This window comes from Anabrus simplex, chromosome 13 (genome assembly GCF_040414725.1).
Source record: "Anabrus simplex isolate iqAnaSimp1 chromosome 13, ASM4041472v1, whole genome shotgun sequence".
Lineage (NCBI taxonomy): Eukaryota > Metazoa > Arthropoda > Insecta > Orthoptera > Tettigoniidae > Anabrus > Anabrus simplex.
In genome coordinates this window covers 29,466,998-29,487,975 of record NC_090277.1, presented here as the reverse complement: position 1 = coordinate 29,487,975, position 20,978 = coordinate 29,466,998, and positions in this window count along the sequence as shown.

Sequence of the window (20,978 nt, the reverse complement as noted above, 5' to 3'; positions counted from 1 at the left end):
CGCTCATCGTTGGGTTGTCATGCTACTCAATAGTTGAATCTTATGATGAACTGATTCTCTGTCAAAGGATTATGTGAAAACGAATACTAACACATTAATCTGCAAACAAATTTGTATTTTTTGGGGTGCAAATCTCTCTATCTCAATACTGATGGATTCATTGTTTGATACTTAAAGGCAATATCAAAGAAAGCATTTGTTTTAATCTGAATGGATGAAGTATAAATTTTAACAGCATTTTTTTTTGTCTGTTCAAGAAAGTTGTATGTTCGATTGTCTGTTAAGAGGTCAGAGTGATATATCTATGGTTTACTCAACTTTGTAACAGAAATGAGTAATGGGTAGGAAGAGGTCATGCACAACTGTCCATAAGGAGGTAAAACACTATTGAGTCTTTGAGGAAGGGAGTTTCCTGTTACAGTGATGTTACATTGACCAGCTTGATGTGGAAATGTGGAACGACTGCAAAACTATCTTTAGAGCTGGTGATTCAAACTCACCATCCCTTGAATGGAAGTTCTTGGCTATAGGTCCTAGGAAACATGTAGCTAACTCGCCCTGTGGAGGAGGAAAGCATGCCAACTCCAGGACGCATACTGTCTGATGCAGCATCGAGCATTGAGACTCCAACCTAAGCTCTATGATTTATCCTAAAGTTCCTTCTAATATTATCGGGTGTAGTGAAGTCATTCAGGCATTTACAATTGGATCCACTCATTGTTTTGGATTCATGGTCGTTTTTCATGATCATTCATTTTATATTCTTGTGAGTGAATACATTTTGAAGTTTTAATTATTGTTTAATTTTGTTGCACCTCGTACCAAAGAGGCATATTACTTAGCTGGTACACCCCATTAAACAGGAAATATCATCATCATCAATATTTATCTAATTGGTGACCCTGTTTAGTCCCTGTATGTGAGGAACACCATTGGTGTGCGTTACCTGTGAGTAGTGCCATTATTTGTGACATGCCATGTGAGTACATTACCTGTGATTAGTATCACCATCCGAAAAAACCATGATTACGTTATCATTGATTAGTAGCACTATATGCAGCAGGCCATGGTTCTGCTTACCACTGATTAGTACTGTTATAAAGGGCCATGATGCAGATTTTGGAAACCTTTGGACAGCAGGTATCATATCTGGAAATTAAGCTTTGTTAATTGGATCAACTGATTGTTTTGGATGCAGAATCATTTTGTCATTATCAATCGTTTTATATTTTACTTCACATTACCAACAAGAGCACTTCCTTCAATTGTAGCTTTTGCAAACTTGATAATCATGACAATTCTTATTGTAGACAGTTCAAATAAGCAATCATTGATTATTGCTGCACGTTTGTAAGGGAAAATAATCGTTGTTAATTATGTTTTTAAGCTTCTTATGTTTCCAAACTGTGCAAATGACAGTGCCCCAGGATAATTGACCCCACAAATTATTGGTTTGTAGGGAACAAACAATTTCCAATAATTGTATAAATGTTATGGGCTCTGCAATTGTTTCACTCACTCAAACATTTTGCTAAGCACGTCATGTATAGCAGTGGAAGCCAGTTCAGGTCAGATTGTACTAATTAAGGATTTATTAAGATTGGGGAGTCATTTATTTTAGTGCATTGTAGCCTTGTCATGAAGCTTGGCATTTGTACTAAGACTTGTTGGCAACCTATAGCATGTTTAGTCAATGCTGACGTATCACCTGGAAGATCCACATGCAACCTTGTGTTGTTCTCTATTGTGTCAGATTTTACATTGAAGTTGAACTGTAATGTTGTGAATATGACCACAAGCAAACTACCTGCACAACAAATTGATTGTTCCAATTGTTATATTGCTCATGACGTCATTCTATGTTAGTACATTTAGTTAGTCTTCTACCGTTGGTATCTCGGTAGGAGCTGATGTCTACTATGAAATTGTGTCTTCTAATATCTTGCATAAGAAAGGTTATCCCACCTTGTTAGATCACCGATTTGGTGGGTTTTTTCAGGCACCATCGCTGAGTTTTGCGTTAAGATTAACGCTATGGTTCAGGGTGTCAGCCTTGTAACACTTGTTGACAAATTCCTATTCATCCTGAAATGTCACCTGTAAATGAGCCTAAGCATAATGTTGTTAAAATGCTCAAACACATTGAAAATAAAGGCTAGTTTTCCAGGCTTGAAACAGCAGTATGTAATTTTCATGTGTGAATAGATTGAATTGAAGCACACGGAAATTGCATCCCTCAAGACCTCCAACAAATTTAGCTTTTACATACCCATCATCTTGTGAGCAATGATCTTAGCATGACAACTAATGAAGAAGTTGAGTTTGACGGAACTTGTGAATCTTGAAATGAGATAGCATTGAATCCTTTCTTTATGGCCGACCTGTAAAACTCAGCGTGACTTTCTGTCTATTGCTTTAAGGTTCAAACTTTCCTTGTTGCTGTTCAGCTGATATTGCTAATATGTACAGAAGTGTGTTAATACATCCCGATCACAGGAGACTTCAGAAAATTGTGTGGCATGAATCCTCTGGTGAAGATATCAAAGGCTAACACCTTACTACTCTTACAAGTTCCGCCCCCTTTCTTGCTACAGGATTTCTAGTTCAACTTGCTGATGAACACAGAGAATCTCACCCCATTTCATCCTCTACTTTTACATTGACGATCTGTTGACATGTAATAGCTCAGTTGAAGAAGCTAAGGATCTTCAATCAGAACTTTCTTCTGCGCTTATAGTACACATGTGTATCTCTGAAACTGGATGTCAAATTATCAAGAATCCCTTGCCAATATCCCTGAAGATGGTAGAGAAAATTTTCAACTTTTAACATCACTAGGAATGAAGCTATTAAAACATTGGGTATTGTTTGGCACCCTAAATGTGATGAGTTCTAATTAAAATTAACTTGAATAAAGTTTGTAAGGAAATCACTAAGAGAAGCTTTCTCACAATCATTGCTACCATGTTGGACTCCCTTGAATTTTCAGATGTGCTGTAGTTACTCACAATCTTATACAGCTGCTCTGGCAAATGAAAAGTATTATGGATTGTCTGTTTGAGACTTTATCTGAAATTATTTAGATTTGGAGTGTAATATAAACAGAATCAAATTCGGTACATATACAGTGCTTGCTTCTGTTTCTGTATTTGATTTAGTAATCTTACTTGGAAAAAGTCATAACTTTTGTGTTTTATGTTTTCTAGACTTGAGAATTTTGCATTATTGAATGGAAGACACTCTGATGAAAGGTCAATCATCAAGCCAATTCCACAAAAACACGTATTTACCCAATCAGATGGGCGCCCAAATTCCTTTGTCGTATGTGGTAAGACGTTTGCTGACAAGACACGTTACCGACAACATCTCCATGCATACACGCGTCGATATTCTTGTGATGTATGCAATAATAAATTTTCCAACAAACAGAATCTCAATAGACACCTCATTTGCCATAGTGGTCTTCGTCCACATTCATGTAATGTATGTCTTAAGACGTTTGCTGACAAAACAGCTTACCAAATACACCTCGGCTCACACACACGTCCGTATTCTTGTGATGTATGCGACAAAAAAATTTCTACCAAACAGTATCTCAAGCAACACCTCAAAGGCCATAGTAGAAATCGTCCACATTCTTGTGTGGTATGTGGTGAGACGTTTATTAGCCAGTCGAGTTTCCATAAACACCTTCGTATACATACGCGTTCTTATTCTTGTGTCGTATGTGGTAAGACGTTTGTTAACCAGTCAACTCTCCATCAACACCTTCGTACACATACGCGTCCATATTCTTGTGATGTTTGTGGTAAGAAGTCTTCTGGAAAGAGCAATTTGAAAAAACATATACGTACACATACAGGAGAGCGTCCACATTCTTGTAATGTGTGCGGCAGGAAGTTTTCTGCGTCTCAGAATCTTCAAAGACATATACTTTCCCATACTGGAGTGCGTCCATTTTCATGTGATGTATGCGGTAATACGTTTTCTACCAAGCAGAATATTGAAAAACACCTGCGCAACCATGTAGATCAACGTGGATAGTCCTATGACGTATGTGGTAAATCGTTTGCTATCAAGTCGAGTGTTCGGCAACACGTGTGTGCACACACGTGTCCATATTAAGCTCATAGTTGAGGGCCTCACAGCTGGAGCATTAGAACTAATCAATAACATACTTCACCAAGCTCTTATTCCACCAAGACAACGTAGAGCTCAGCCCTGGTTTAATGAAAATTTTTATAAAATGCGTACAGAAACACTAGAAGCGTTATACGTAGCCAAAACGACAGGAAGAAATGAAGATCTTAAAACCTATGCAACAAAGAGGAGAAATTAAAGCAGATTTTGAAGGAAACGAAAACTGCATTCATGGAAGAAGAAGCGAATGGAATCGCAGAAGCGGCAAAGAAGAAACGAAGCCCTGAAGAAACTAAATCTAACACAAGGCCACAGTTATACCGATGAAAGAATGGGAAGAACACTTCAAGAAAATAGTAAATGAACATAACATTAATGTAGCTATGTGTAGAAGCATAACTGAGGAACGGATTCAAAATCCACTACCGATAACACCAGAAGAGATCGCAGACGTCATCACTAAAGCGAAAAGTAGGAATGCCCCTGGGCCAGATAATATTTGCTTGGAAATCTTAAAAGACTCATTAGAAGTACTACTTCCTTTATAGACCAATCTCTTCAACAAATGCCTGCAATCAGGGACAATACCGGAAAGCTGAGAACTGCGAAGATAAAAATGCTATGCAAAGGTAAATGGGAAACAAATGACAAAAATTCATACAAAGGAATAGCACTGGAGAATAACATCAAAATCTATACTAAAATACTAACGAGGAGACTTGAACAGGAAGTAGACTCAAAAATACCAGAATGCCAATTCGGGTTCAGGAAGTGTAGAAACACAACACAAGCTGTAAAATTTCTTCTGGACGAGATAGAATCAGCACTAAGGATGCCCAAGGAAAAATACTACGCAGTCTTCATAGATTACAAAAAGGCTTTTGATCTTATAGAGAGAAAACAACTACTGCAAAACATCGAAGACATGATTGGAAAGACACACTACATTAGTAAAAGAATAGAAGACATCTTGACATACAACGACATTGTAGTAGATGATGGAATAACAACATCTAACAAAATCAGGCAGACAAATGTTGTACTACAAGGAGACCCCATCAGCCCAACACTGTTTCATATAGCCACTGCGAACATCACCAGTATCCTTCGAAATACAATGGAGACGACCCTCCTGATGTACGCCGACAATATGGTCATAGCGGGCCCCAACAAAGAGGAATTGCAGACGGCATTAAAAGCCCTGGCAAAATGGGCACTGGAGAATGGTTTCGAGTTCAACATGAAGAAGTCAGCACAGATGACATTCAGGAAGGGGGGAACAGCATCACCAAAGGACGCGCTGTTATTGAAGAACGAAGAGATGGAAGTAGTTAATAAATTTAAATATCTAGGCATCACCCTGCAGACAACGGGTCGATCATTCAGCTACCATGTGGAAGAAAGGACAACAACGGCTATTAAGAACATATGTGGACTTAAGAATCTTCATCGCTTATCGCTGAATACAGCTCTGACTCTTTTCGACGCCAAAATAACACCAATAATAACATATGGCATAAAACTAATATGGGAAAATCTAACGTACAAGAACCTCGAGAGAATTGAAAAGGTGAAAGCAAGATTCATAAAGAACTGCCTGCGAAGAGGGAAGTATGCACCATGGAGACTTGCCTGTGAATTAGCAAGAGAGACCTTCATAGAGGATATCAGGTATCAGCTCAGCCTGCCATCTACTGACGCTTACCAGGCATTTCTAGCTGCTAGACAAAGGAAACGAATGGACATCGACTTGGAATTTTACAGTCCCGAAGCAATGCAAGACAGATCTTGGACAAACGGTAACGAAGAACACAAGACTAGCCATTCATGGCTACCACCACAAGTTACGTGGCAATAAGAAATTCCACCTACCAAACGAGAATTGCATATGTTCGCTCTGTGGAAAGTGCTGCGAAAAATACCATATTGTGTTGTGCTCAAGAACAACCAAAAGCATCACGCAAATTAGCAAAGAATAATTTTAAAAAATTGTAATCATATTGTATATGCTTTTTTGTGTGCTTCAAACTCACCATGGTTACGCATACTGGGGAGCGTCCACATTAATGTAATGTATGCGTAAAGTAGATTTCGACTTCCGAGAATCTGAAGTCACCTGCTTACGCATACTGGAGAGCGTTCACGGCATGTGAAGTATGTGGTAATAAGTATTTTCACAGATTCGGCGTCACTTGCTTTCACATTCTGGTGAGCGTTTCAAGCCCTGAGATGTTTGGGTTTACAGGTTTACCAACCGGTCGGGTATTCGGCGACTGTTATTTACGCATGCTGGTGTACGACTGCATTCCCTGCTGTGAATATGGCGATATTTTGTTATAAGTATTCTCTTTCAGAACACGTTCTAAGGAATACTGCATGTCGCCCACATTAATGAGAACGACATCGTAAGTGTTTTTCTTCGTAAAATAGATTGAGCTAGCTATGCAATTGACTATATACACAATATATCACACGTACCGTAAGTAGCGTGGAAATGACCGCGCTTATCTGTATCTTACATGTACTGGTGAGTGTCCACATTATTGTGTTCCACGTTGTAATAATTTTTGTACGAATTTTTATCTTTGAGAACACTTCTTCTTTCGAATACTGATGATCGCCCACATTTTTGTAAAGTATGTCGTAAGGAGTTTCTTCAAAAGAGTAAAGAATATATAATAATCAGATTCCGCACATACTCTGGACAGTGCTAAGACTCATGGGTTGAAATGCGTTTAGGGCGAATATGTTTTTTTTCGGAAAGACTTTATTATCCATACTGGATGTCGCCCAATGTGGCGTAAAGAATGTTGTGAAGGATTTCGTGAAAAAGTGAACTTGATGAACAACTGTATAAAGATATTTTAAAGTCCCCACTCTTGTGGTCACCCTTTCCATGATATCTCATCTTAAACACACCTTCCCTTGGCGCCTACATATGTGTAAAGAATGTGGTAGTAAGTTATTTAGGAAATCTTATCTTCGAATGCACCTGGTCAGTTATACTGGAAGATGTTCACCCTTTTGTTACGAATGATGTAAAACTGTAGTGCAAAGGCTGGTATTGGAAAGAATCTGCTGAGTCATCCCAAGCCACGGTCACACTAATGACATCAGATTGAATGTTCTTTTTCTCAAACGTGCAATAATACTACATATGCTGTCCTTTGTGGAACTGGGACATTTTTCTAAAATATTAGGTGAGATATTCTCATATATCTCACACTGTTCAAACGAATTTTTTAAAACTTTATACACGCATCCCTCACGCATGTAACGAATGTGTTACGTGGTTAATTGAAAATGAAAACCTATAACCTGTTTTCCTGACATTGGCCGGGTCAAGGCTGTAATGAAAGAAGCACGTATAGGCTATTAGTACGATGAGCTCGACACTCGCAAAGTGATTTATTATTGGCTGATAAATGCCATGAAATGATAAGGGATAGTGTTGCTGAAATGAAAGATGACTAGGATAACTGGAGTACTTCGAAAGTAACCTGTCTCACGCATTGTCCAGCACAAATCTCATATTGTGTGACCGGGATTTGAAACACGGTATTGTACCAGGAAATGATTGTGGGGTTTGAGCCAGGGGATGATCTCAGGTAGTGTTTGGTGTTTTTTGGACCAGGTACAGAGACTGATAGTATCGCAGGGCGAATAATAGATGGTAATTACTTTTTGTAAATTTTTTAACAATATCCACAGATATACCACAATGCAATTAGGATTGAAAACTCAAATTTGTAGTTAATATTTGCCAAAAATGAAAAATAGGAGATTTATATTACGGTCTTCTTGACGTTTGTTTGCTTGAGGATATCAAAAATAATTATTACTCTTCTATAGATCATGAATATCCTACAGTCTTTCTAATTTAAATGCAAATACAAAAATACTACCTAGCACCTTGGAAATTGTCAGTTCATCATTTATGGTGCTGATCTACAGTCTTTCTAAATTTATAAACCACAAAATAAACCACACACTGTCATGGAAATGTTGATAAATTAAATAAAACATTTGATTTCTTGTTGTATGTCTCTCAGTTTGAATTGAAAAAATGAAATGAATAAAGCACTTGAAAATCCTCAAGTTCATCTAGGTAAAGTGCATTCAATTGATTAATGACTTTTAAAAGGAGTTTATAGCAAAACATGAACTTCTCTTAAATGACGATAAAATCATGAATTGATATCCATACGAAGCACTTGTAATATCACTGTACTGAAGTAATAGCTTTGTAAAAAGTCAGTGAGTTGTGATTACTCACTCAGAATATGAGAAGATCTGCTTACAAATGTTGGATTTTTGCTGTACGGTGTCAGGAACATTCCGCAGAGTGCGGACGAAGGCTCGAACTCAGCACCAACGATGTTCAGTGAAGATACCACGTCTATGTCCCTCGATGGGTACCATTACTGAAGAAATCATGTAAGTCCCTCGTTGGAAACGACGTTTGATATATCTTTTGCCAAGATCTCCGTTGTTCTTGGAGGTAATGTCGGAACACGGAAAGTTCAATTGGCACTATTGAATTAAAAAATATCACGGATATTAATACTATACACCGTCGTAATGCACAGTTCTATTCTTATACTGATTTCACGGCGTTGAATTAACATTCACAGTCCATGCTGCATAAAACACAGTTCTTATATACACAGTTCATGGGTTTGAGAATTAACACAGTCCATAATCGTCACTACTAATGTCTGAGATTCGATTGTAAAGTAATGGACACAGTCCATAAGCACTTGAAAACGTGATCTATCACAGTCTCTGAACAAATGTTATTAACAGATTAAGGCGATTTTATGGTTGTATTAACACCACACTAGTCTGTACTACTTAATATTATTGTAAAAAGTCCTTAATGCTCACTGGATTTCTCACAGTGGTGATCGAAAGATCGAGAAATTGCATAAGGAAAATAGCTAATTCTTGCCCTGATATGGGACGAATGTCGAGTAAATACAGTCTCACACAGTTCACTGATATATTACCGGAAGAAAAATATGTCTTAGACTGATAGAAGTGGTTTTAAATTATGATTTCAGTTTACCTCACGCAATGATTTATGATATTGTCACAGTTTAGAATTATGTGGAAGTAGTACAGTTCACGGTGTCGTATATTGGTCAGTAAAAATATTGGTCACTTCAGTTCTCACTTCCAATTATAGCTTCACCTTCTTAATAAATTTACACGTATTATAATACGGTAATTCACCTTGAGAATCGTCTAGAATCTTACAGTCTTCGCGGCGCGGCGGAAACTTCACATACGGTACGACGTCCTTTTACTATTTCAGCAGCGTTTGAGTGCGGCCACTATTATGTCCTCGCGAATCGCGACGGAGCATACTTTCTGCATACACTGTGCACACAGGACTGGTTATGACCTTGGCCCAGTGGCCTATTTATACAGGTCTGGCGAGCAGCGCTTGGAATCAGGTGATGAAGGGGCGAAGATTCCTTCCCAACTTTAAATTATATTTCGGAAACCACTGGACGGATTGGCTTCAAATTTGCAGGGTTTTATTTCCAGAACATTAGCTACAATTCAGCGTTGGTCTCGTGTTAATCGTTCCGGGCGTTAAATAGTTGATAAAATAGCCGAGAAACTTCGGTAGGGGAAGTAAGTTTCAGGCGGCAGTGACGTCACATGACCATGCTTGACTTGCGTTCTCCCTCGTGTAGCGCAGTAGGTACGAGAACATTCTCTCACACAGGTGTTCAGGCATCGGGACTGAATTATATGCTAGAAAATAAAATTTAAAATTTATTTGTGGCAGTGCCTATGCCTTCCTGGTACAGTATCCAGCGGTGAGTTGCCGATGTGATGCAGTCTGAGCTACGGAGGCTCTACGTGATTCATTATAAAGACTAACTTTAGTTAACACCTGCTCCCTCACTCTCGCGAATAGCCTCTTCTGTGTAATAAATGCGGTAGAATGTTTCTTAGAAATATGTTAAGAGTAACAAACTCGTTAGCACTACAGAACGATGAAACAAATATAATAAATGAGTTGAAAGCGTTCTTCCGCTTGTCTCATAATTGGGCGGACCTAATAGCTCACTGTAGTCAATATCTACACTGATGTTTCGTATCATTGTTCGTTTGTTCGTTTTCAAGTATGTTCCCAAGGAACAAACGTTAAGACACTATCGGTAACGCCCATGTTGTTACATGGTATGTTTTACCGTGATTTTCAGGAATTCTTAATCTTAAAGAGGAACTTATAGAACAGCGACGGCCTTGTATTCAACGTGCAGATATGCTTATGTTTGAAGTCTCACCTAGTTTGACAACTATTAACCCTAGAATGGTCGGGCTTGGCCCCTGAGACCCAGCAGTATGACCTTTTGCAATTACATCAAGGCCTCAGCATTCTGAGGGCTGGTAGTCTATGTACTCTTAGTAATGGCGATAAGAATGGGATTCAGTTCTTATCTATTAGTTTTATATGTTAGTCCTTCTCTAGCACTTGGCGCAAAATGCCAAAGGGCTTCTCAGGCCCTTCCCGACCGTTGACGGACCTAATTCTGTCCAAGACGTTGAGAAGATTATTCTCTGTGGTTTAAGAGTCGAAACTCTTACCACGTTCATTTTTTCGGTAAATAGCATTAATGTTATTCAATGATGAAATTGACTACTTTGTGATAACCGGTAATCTTGATACAACAGGAGAAGAGGAAGAAGACAACGGAAATGCAACTATAGCTGGTTCCAGTTTTATGGGGATTAGAAAGGATTCAAATGCAGGTAGTACTCATTGTTTTGTTGATAAATGCAGACCACATTAAGGAATTGGACCCAATTGAAATTTCTCTAAGTGTTATTTACACGTTACATTTTGCTTGCGTTATTGAAAATCGTTAATTTCATTTTTAGAAATATTGTTAACAGATAGATATATTAAGTACATATTGTTTTTCACAGATTTTCATATCCTTGTGTGTTTTGAACCCTAAATGTTATGCTGATTTTCAGTGGACATTACTTTTCTTATGGAGGCGACTATTCTAAAAAATGATTTCAGGAATTGACGTTATGTCATTTCATTGTAAAATACTTTTAGTTCCATATCAATCACTAAAATGGTATACATAATTGCTTCTATGTTGGGTCCATCAGACGTAGCCCGACCGTTCACGTTACACTTTTCACCCTATTGTTCTAAGTTTAACTCACTCTGGCTAAGGCCCATCCATAGCGATGTGTACTATAGTAAATGTTCTCAGTGTTACAGTCGTCGATGTTACCAGTCCACTAACTCACGTGTCGGGCCGCATACTTCACATGTATACAGTGCCACGTTTTTCTAACAGGTTCTTATCAAAACAGTAACATTGTTATTATTAAATAACAGTCGTGTCTCTCTCTTGAGAAGTGTCGTAGAGTTCTGCAGTGCTTGAAAATTTGTTTGCCCAATAGGTTCCTCTTAATGCCCTTCTATCTACTTACCGTGGAGTACGGCTCGTTATATGTTCGATTTGAGGAAATATCCTTAAACGTGTAATTGTTTGAAAACAGCAGTGAAAGTAGACCTTTGCTTTCTTTTATTTCAGTAGAATGATATTGTTGCCGTTCAGCATCCTGCAGTTCCATCCTCCGAGCTTGATGACACTCCAAAATACCGTTATGCACATGTACTTGCTTTATAGGAGCGCTCCATGTTTATGGTCTACAAATTCTGAAGTTATCTGAAGTCTATTAAATGTGTATTGTTTGTAATTGTGACGGATAATGTCATGAAGGGCGGCACAGGTGCACAAGCAGGTAATTCTTGTTTACATTTTAATTTTAAGAAAAATGACATAAGAGGAGTGCAGTAAGTGGGAATTTGAAATGTTAGAATTGTGGAATTCGTGTGAAGAAATTCAATGGCAGCTTGTGGTAAATGAGCTATAAATATTAAAGATAAGGATATTTTTATTTACAGTACTTACAACTTGTACACAATTCAAGTATACCACCAGTTACCTTGGACGGATCTTTTTTCATGTAATTCCATGCCGCAAGAAATTTATATCATTTTCTCTCTGTAATTGGTGGTAACTATGAATATTAGCACGTAGATTTTAATTCTCCTCAAGGAGCTGAAAGTTATCATCGAATTTGTACTTGTTTACAAAGAAAAAATTCAGGATATGTGGTAAAATGGCTGTTGACTCTTTTATTACATTTCTACCAGTTTCATAATTTATTATTTCCCAAGCTGTGTTACATTAATTCAGGATCTTGAATAATTTTGTCGTCGGCAACTATTTTTATATTTTCCTTCCATACAATATTTTGTAAGATTTCTACCAACCTTGTACTTCAGAAATACCCTGCTTAGCTGCGCACTAAAACTGTTGTTTCTGATTACTTCCAAGATGAGGAATGTAGTTGTTAAGAGTAAGCCTCCTTACTTTAGTGCTATGGGTTTTGTAATACCTTTGTTTTTCGGACAGCTTTCCTGTGGAGAAGAGCTTAAATAAAGTTTAAAATTTCCCTCTTAAAATGTTAGTGTGTTTCTGAGTTTCCTTCTTCCACTGATATATTTTAAAGCAGATGTGTTTTTCTGCCTGATCATCGTGGAATGTTTGGTTAGTTTCCCCATGATTGTTCAAGCCAGAGACTTTTATGATCAGGCAATAAGTAGTCTATAGGATACATTTTGTCTACATTTGTTATTATATTTCCTAAACTAAAGTCAATTCATGTCGGTTGAACATTAAGCAACATTAACACTCCTGATTACTAATATTTACACTGCATTAACTAACTAATAATACCTTAGGCAGTCCATCAACCAAAAAGGACATGTGTTAACCCAATTATAATCAAGGCAATTAGGAAAATTAAAATCACCACGAATAATAGTTAATGAATGATATTTACATATTTATATAGGTGATCGTGTGCGGTTACTACTCTTCTAAAACAAATAATAACAATGATTAGTACTTACCTGGTCTCTATCATGTGATGAACAAAGGCCTCATAGAGTCTCCATTGGTGATTAGTTTTTCATGGCGATAATATTGACCACAGAAGTTCATCGGTCCCTTTGTGATGTCGACTACCATACTAGTGAGGATTTATTCTTCATAGGTTTCAAAATGCGTCACTACTACATGAAATATTGGGCTATTGAGTAATTGTTTGATTAACATTTCTTCGAACTAGCGGGCTGCACGAAGGTTCTGGTACATGTTTACCGCGCGCGATACTCTTAACTCAAGGGCTCCTGCTTTGAAAGAATACCAGTAAGTGTTTGGAGTGCTTATCTGACGGTCTTGAACTAGTCCGTCCAATCATAAGCAGATATTATGTAACACCTAATGATCTTAGTTCGTACAATTGTAAGTTCATATTCCTTTGCACAAATTTTATAAGCTGCTCTAGTTCAGCACCTACGTTAACGGTTGCAATTATCATTGAATCTATTTATAAATGCACAGCTCCTACCTCTAATGGTTCTACATATTATTTACAGGATTCTACTCTCCAACCGCTCTGTGCGAAGAGCAAACTGTACAACTCACAGAGACCCTTCTATGCAGCTCCGATTTCTCGACAGGTGACGCGCACTTCTAGCAACATCGCTGGCTACAAGACAAGGGAAGCATCGCACGCTCATGATTTGAAGTCGTGGCCCCCTCCACCGACGCGGGTTACGTCCCCGGTTAACAAACTCTGCATTCTGAGAGCAACCGACTATCTGTTAATGGTTCGCTGTAATTTCCTAGCTTCTACCAGAATGCTGAATTAATGCATAAATCGGCATGGCTGTAAAAATCGATTATCTAGAACGTACGAGTTAGAATTCTAAATGCATGATTTTCAAGAGAAGAGTTTAGAGCTTCAGCAGTTTACAACATTCCCTCTCAAAAGTAGACGTGTTACATATTTTTTATCAAAATTGGTGTGTACGTGGTTCTTACATGGTGGTTATAATCTGGAAAAGAATTACAACTCAAAAAGCAAGCTTTCAGAATTAAGAAAAGCGACAACTTTCAGAACAATGAAAACCATTTGAAGCGCTTGCTTAAATGAATATACACTGACTGACAGAGCAAATGCAACACCAAGAAGGAGTGGTTCGAAAGGGATGAAAGTTGGGGAAAAAACAGAGACGGCACGGACGAATAATTGATGTTTATTTCAAACCGATATGCAGGTTACACAATGCGCACGGCATCGACTCAGTAGGATGTAGGACCACCGCGAGCGGCGATGCACGCAGAAACACGTCGAGGTACAGAGTCAATAAGAGTGCGGATGGTGTCCTGAGGGATGGTTCTTCATTCTCTGTCAACCATTTGCCACAGTTGGTCGTCCGTACGAGGCTGGGACAGAGTTTGCAAACGGCGTCCAATGAGATCCCACACGTGTTCGATTGGTGAGAGATCCGGAGAGTACGCTGGCCACGGAAGCATCTGTACACCTCGTAGAGCCTGTTGGGAGATGCGAGCAGTGTGTGGGCGGGCATTATCCTGCTGAAACAGAGCATTGGGCAGCCCCTGAAGGTACGGGAGTGCCACCGGCCGCAGCACGTGCTGCACGTAGCGGTGGGCATTTAACGTGCTTTGAATACGCACTAGAGGTGACGTGGAAGCATACGCAATAGCGCCCCAAACCATGATGCCGCGTTGTCTAGCGGTAGGGCGCTCCACAGTTACTGCCGGATTTGACCTTTCTCCACGCCGACGCCACACTCGTCTGCGGTGACTATCACTGACAGAACAGAAGCGTGACTCATCGGAGAACACGACGTTCCGCCATTCCCTCATCCAAGTCGCTGTAGCCCGGCACCATGCCAGGCGTGCACGTCTATGCTGTGGAGTCAATGGTAGTCTTCTGAGCGGACGCCGGGAGTGCAGGCCTCCTTCAACCAATCGACGGGAAATTGTTCTGGTCGATATTGGAACAGCCAGGGTGTCTTGCACATGCTGAAGAATGGCGGTTGACGTGGCGTGCGGGGCTGCCACCGCTTGGCGGCGGATGCGCCGATCCTCGCGTGCTGACGTCACTCGGGCTGCGCCTGGACCCCTCGCACGTGCCACATGTCCCTGCGCCAACCATCTTCGCCATAGGCGCTGCACCGTGGACACATCCCTATGGGTATCGGCTGCGATTTGACGAAGCGACCAACCTGCCCTTCTCAGCCCGATCACCATACCCCTCGTAAAGTCGTCTGTCTGCTGGAAATGCCTCCGTTGACGGCGGCCTGGCATTCTTAGCTATACACGTGTCCTGTGGCACACGACAACACGTTCTACAATGACTGTCGGCTGAGAAATCACGGTACGAAGTGGGCCATTCGCCAACGCCGTGTCCCATTTATCGTTCGCTACGTGCGCAGCACAGCGGCGCATTTCACATCATGAGCATACCTCAGTGACGTCAGTCTACCCTGCAATGGGCATGAAGTTCTGACCACTCCTTCTTGGTGTTGCATTTGCTCTGTCAGTCAGTGTATATTATATGATATGATGTTACATTTTCTGAGGTTGTAGAAGTCAAAATACGCTAAACTTTGACACAAATTCTCAGAGATGCATTCTGGACCTACAACTGTTTAATTCTTACCAGTGTAAGTATACCTTGGCTGATTTGCCTTTTTATTTCGCCCATATCGGATACCCGTGTTGTTAATTTTCCAATATAACCCCCTCACAATTGGAAAAAAAGTTCCTAGAACAAATTGAACAAGCTTGCGCTATTAAACATTCTGTGTCTGTCTCTCTCACGCAGTACGCGCCCTGTTCTTCGCCTACCTCGCTCGAGGAACCGAGCCTCCTCTTGTGGTGGGCTGCTGATTCACGGACTGATAAACGTAATCGGCGCGCTAAAATCTGTCCAAATGAGGTCCTGGGATCGTTGTCTGGTAGGGTTCAATTTGTTTACTGAATTTCTATAGATCTGAAGTTATTTTCTTTCAGTGTATAAGGAAATTTGCTTACAACCGATTTCGATGTTGCTTCTTAGTAAGGACATCCGTATTGAATTCTGCTCGTGGCTTGGGGCTCTGGTACAATGATGCAAGGTACCGCCTCATCGTGTTATTACAAGGTGAGGCACTTGGCTTAAAGCTAAATTGTAATACGCAGAACATACCACTGAAACCTCAACAGTTATTCATTGAGTGCTGAAGATTCAGCTGCATTACTATCGTACAATAACTGAGTTGAATACCAGGCGTATCAATAATATATGGAAACATATACATGTTTGTTGTGGAAATACGATGGCCAAAATTAGAGAAAACATGGAAGATGAAAGGAAAACATTAAAATGTAGGAAAAGTGCACAGCGTATTCTTCATCCTGCTCACCCTATACTTACTACATGGGAAACTTTAGTTATAGCTGACTTGTATTACGCAGAACATTACAGAAAAATTACGCAAGCCATTTATTCATACAATTCTGAAGATATAGTGTCCTTTACATTGGTCCAACAAATGAGATCAGAAAATTTATATTACAAAGGTCGATAATGGAAATTTCCATAACCTACAACGCGACTGGAAACATTTGTATTCCACTAAACATAATTTAGAAAGTGGTGAAAAAATAACACGACAACGAGGATGACAAACTTTTTAAGTGTTGTGCAATGTGGTCAAAGAAGGGACAAGCTCTTCAATTGCAGTAATGTACTTTTCACTTCCATAAATTTAATCGCAGTATGAATTTTTCTTGCCATTAACACAGGAGATTTTATCTGATAACGTACGTACGTACGTAGTTATAAATGGTAATTCCTCACTATGATGGAGAAGATTACGGTGACAACGCTATAAATTCCAGGACTTTATGAACAAGGTCAGTAAGAATGAAATGTAAGTGTTCTTTATCGATATATTCCTAATACTTGCAAGTCTTCTGTAGCGCACCCCGGAGTTCACTGCACGATCCAAATCACACCTGACCTGGAATGTTCAGGCATGCGGTCAACTGATGATTAAGACAGGATAATTGGCAGTGAAAGTTATGCTCTTTCACCGTCAACATACGTGTTGCCACACGGGTAATCTTCGCAGGAGAGAACGTACTGTTTAGGCTTATTCTTCATCGATGCTGATGGGCCTTGTGTGGTTCATTCTGGTGCACCTAAACTGGAAACCAATAATTTATCGGCTGTTTTTTTATTTAAATGTGAATTTTGTCTGATTTGCTCGCATAAGTGGTATTGTATCTATCTTGTATTTATTAAGCTTTACGATTTAGATTGAAATAGCATCGATTATCAATCTGTAGCGGTGCGTTAGTATGTGTTTTAATTTAAACATTTCAGGTAACAACACGATAACAGCCAAAAATGCAATGAGAAGATTAATGATCGTATGTATTTTTCTTTCACCACTATTAATTATTTTGCCGAGCTAAATGGCGCTCGCCTTCTGAACTCGACTTGGCAGGTTCGATCCTGGGTGAGTCCGGTGGTATTTGAAGGTGATAAAATACATCAGCCTCGTGTCGTTAGATATACCGACACGGATAAGTACTGCGGGAGTAAATTCCATCACCTCGGCGTCTCCGAAAACTGTAAAAGTAGTTGGAGTGACGTAAAGCCAATAATACTATTATTAAATTACTTTACACAAATAAATTGTACATGATTCCGGAGCCCGGAGTTGAGATACCAAACCTGTAAACTCAGGATCAAATCGTGACAGCTGGCGACTCTACTCTTAGATATTGACTTTATTCCTGCATTCTTGTGGTTGGAGATTTGATTACCCGGCAGAACGTAGGCTTCACAATTTCTCTCATATATGAGTAGGTCTTAAGCTTCAGTTCCGCGTTTAAATTTCAAGCTGACAGCTACTGGAAATGTAGTGAGATGTCGAAGGAAAGAACATGAGCGGTTTCGTGAGAATGGATAAAATTGACACTCCCATTTTTCATCTTGGATATTAAGATGAAAACCCGCCGCTGCATGTTCCATGCGGCCACTGTGCTGTTATGGTGTGACCAGTTTTTACACTGAGAAATATGTATGCAATCAGCGCTGTCTAGAAAGCAATTCCAATCGTGTTTCTTTACTTGTGTGCTAGAGGATTAAGTCTTCCTTTGAATCTGATGGATGTAGTTGTTCATGTTTTTCCTTTCGACAGTAATTGTTGCAGTTTCAGTCGTTTATATATTTGGATAAAATAGCTGCACGGTAAAGGAGGCCTGATATTACCGCTGTCCACTACAGCTTTCCTCTGGCCCTGATGTCTTACGAGAATGTATCTATTTTCAAACTAATTACTCTAGCGTTCAGGCATTTTTGATTTGCAAATAGTAATTATCCATTCTCACATTATTCTGGATAAAGTAATAATCCTGCTTTCCTTGATTATCGAACTACCCACTATAAAGAGGCAGAGGACTTTCGTTTGTTTGCAGATTTCAACATAGCGTTACCAAATTATTACCGGCCATATAGAGCACAGGTAGACAGTTTTTGGATGATTCTGCCGCCACCCCCACCTCCGGCCCTCGGGAGAGGCCTCCACTTCATTGACCTCAGCTGGCTAAGACTGCATGCTTAACCTCACATCCGCCATCTTCGAGGGGCTTAACCTTACTTTTTACGGTAAGAGAGCAAGCCAAACCTCATGGAGGGGCCTGACCTCAGTTTTACGACGAGATGCCCTTCCTGACGGCTAAGAGAGCGAGCTTAACCTAACAGACGCTACCTTGGAGGGGCTTAACCTTACTGTTTACACGCAAGACAGGAAACCTAACCTCACAGCCGCTGGCTTGGAGGGGCCTCACCTCAGTTCTACGGCCAGATGCCCTTCCCGACGCCATCTTGAGTAGTAGGGCAATGGGTATTCTCGAGACGTTATTTTGAGTAGTAGGACAATGGAAATTAGCATAAGAGAGCACACCTAACCGCATGGAGGAGCCTAACCTCTGTTCTACGGCCGGATGTCCTTCCCGACGCCAATTGCACATGATAGCGGCTATACACAGCTCCTTGTGAGACGGCTTAACGGCGCTTGCGCAAGATTGCTACTATACATAGACTCTTACGACACGGCCTAGGGACGCTTGTGCAAGATGGCGGCTATCTAATTGCACAAAATGGCTGCATTACTTAGGCTCTTATGAGACGGCTTAAGGGCGCTTGCACAAGATGGCGGCTACACATAGGCTCTTATGCAGAAATATGACGGCTATGAGTGATTGCGCAAGATGGCGGCTGTACACAAGCTCTTATGGAGATAGATGCTGGCCATGGGCGATTGCACAAGGTGGCGACTGTACACAGACTTATATGGAGAACGCTAGATTAGATGCTACTGCACAAAATGGTGGCTGCTCTTATCAGATGGCTTAAGGGTGCTTGCGCAAGATGGCGACTATACATAGGCTCTTATGAGACAGCCATAGGTGATTGCACAAGATGGCGACTATACATGGACTCTTATGGAGAAAGATGATGGCCATGGTCCCCTGCGCAAGATGGCGGCTATACACAGGCTTTTATGAGGCTAACTCCTGGAATGTGGGTCAGAGGTTACTGTGCAAGATGGCGGCTATACACAGGCCCTTATGTAGAAAGCTAGCCCAGAGGGCTACTGCACAAGATGGCACCTATACATAGGCTCTTATGGACTCTTCCTCCTTGAAGGGACACAGCCGTGCTACTCCTCCGTATAGCAAAAAGGCACCTCTTCCTAGCAAAAAGACAAGTGGGCAAAAAGAACACTTCCTCCTCGGCTGTAGTAAAAAAGGCCAAATGGCTTCTCTTCCTGGCAAAAGGGCTACTCATCCTGGCTAAAGGGCAACTCATCCTGGATAAAGGGCAACTCCTATTAGCAAGAGGGCAAATGGGCACCTTCTCTTAGCAAAAGGGCAAATGGGCAAAAAGAACACTTTCTCCTTATCTACAGGGCAAATGGGTAAAAGGGCTACTCTTCCTGACAAAAGGCAAAAGGGCTCCTCCTCGTAGCAAAAGGACAAAATGACTGTTCCTTATCTGTACGGCTAAAGAGCTCTTCCTCCTGTCAAAAGGGTTAAAGGAATCCTCTTCTTCGGAAAAGGGCGCCTCCTCCTGGCAAAATGGAAAAAGGACTCTTCCTTACATTTCCTGAGGTTAGCTCCATCCCTCCTCTTGCAGACAGATGCTTTCCTCAATTAAACGTTACATTACAACCAATATACAGTACTTACGTTATATAGCGTTGTCTTCGTCGCATAAGTTTTTCGATTGAGGAGAAAGCGGTAGGAGGAGGAGGAGGCGGTAAGGAGGAGGTAATACATTTTTCAGCATGAAAAATTATTGTAGAACAAGCAAATTCTGTATCCGACAAGACAAAACAGTTTCAATCTACTTACAGAATGCATTGTAAAAATATAGAATTGACATGCTGCATGTCTTTATCCGACAAGACAAAACATGTTGACTATTAACAGAAAACTTTTATCACTACTGTTCTATATGTTTCTATTCGTCAAGACAAGTTACAATTAGCACACACTAGAATTTGTTTGTAGAACAAGACGAAACATGTTGGCTATCAGTGTTTAGAATAGAAAAACTTATAACGCAAAACATTGTAAGATTAATCGTTCTGTTGATACAATCGCACTCTTATGTAATCAGCGCGCACACATTGAATTGCAAATGTTGTGAATCTCCATCCGACATACTTCTTCTTAATCACTGCACATAAAATTATTACTACATAGTAGAGGATACCTTTGTCCTATGGAGATGGATTTTGCGGGATTCGAACCCATGCAACAGGAAAAATCTGTTTAGTTACCGTAACAGAATGAAAGAATCATACTACTGCGCAGATAAAATGATTTTACTACTTAGCAGGGATACCT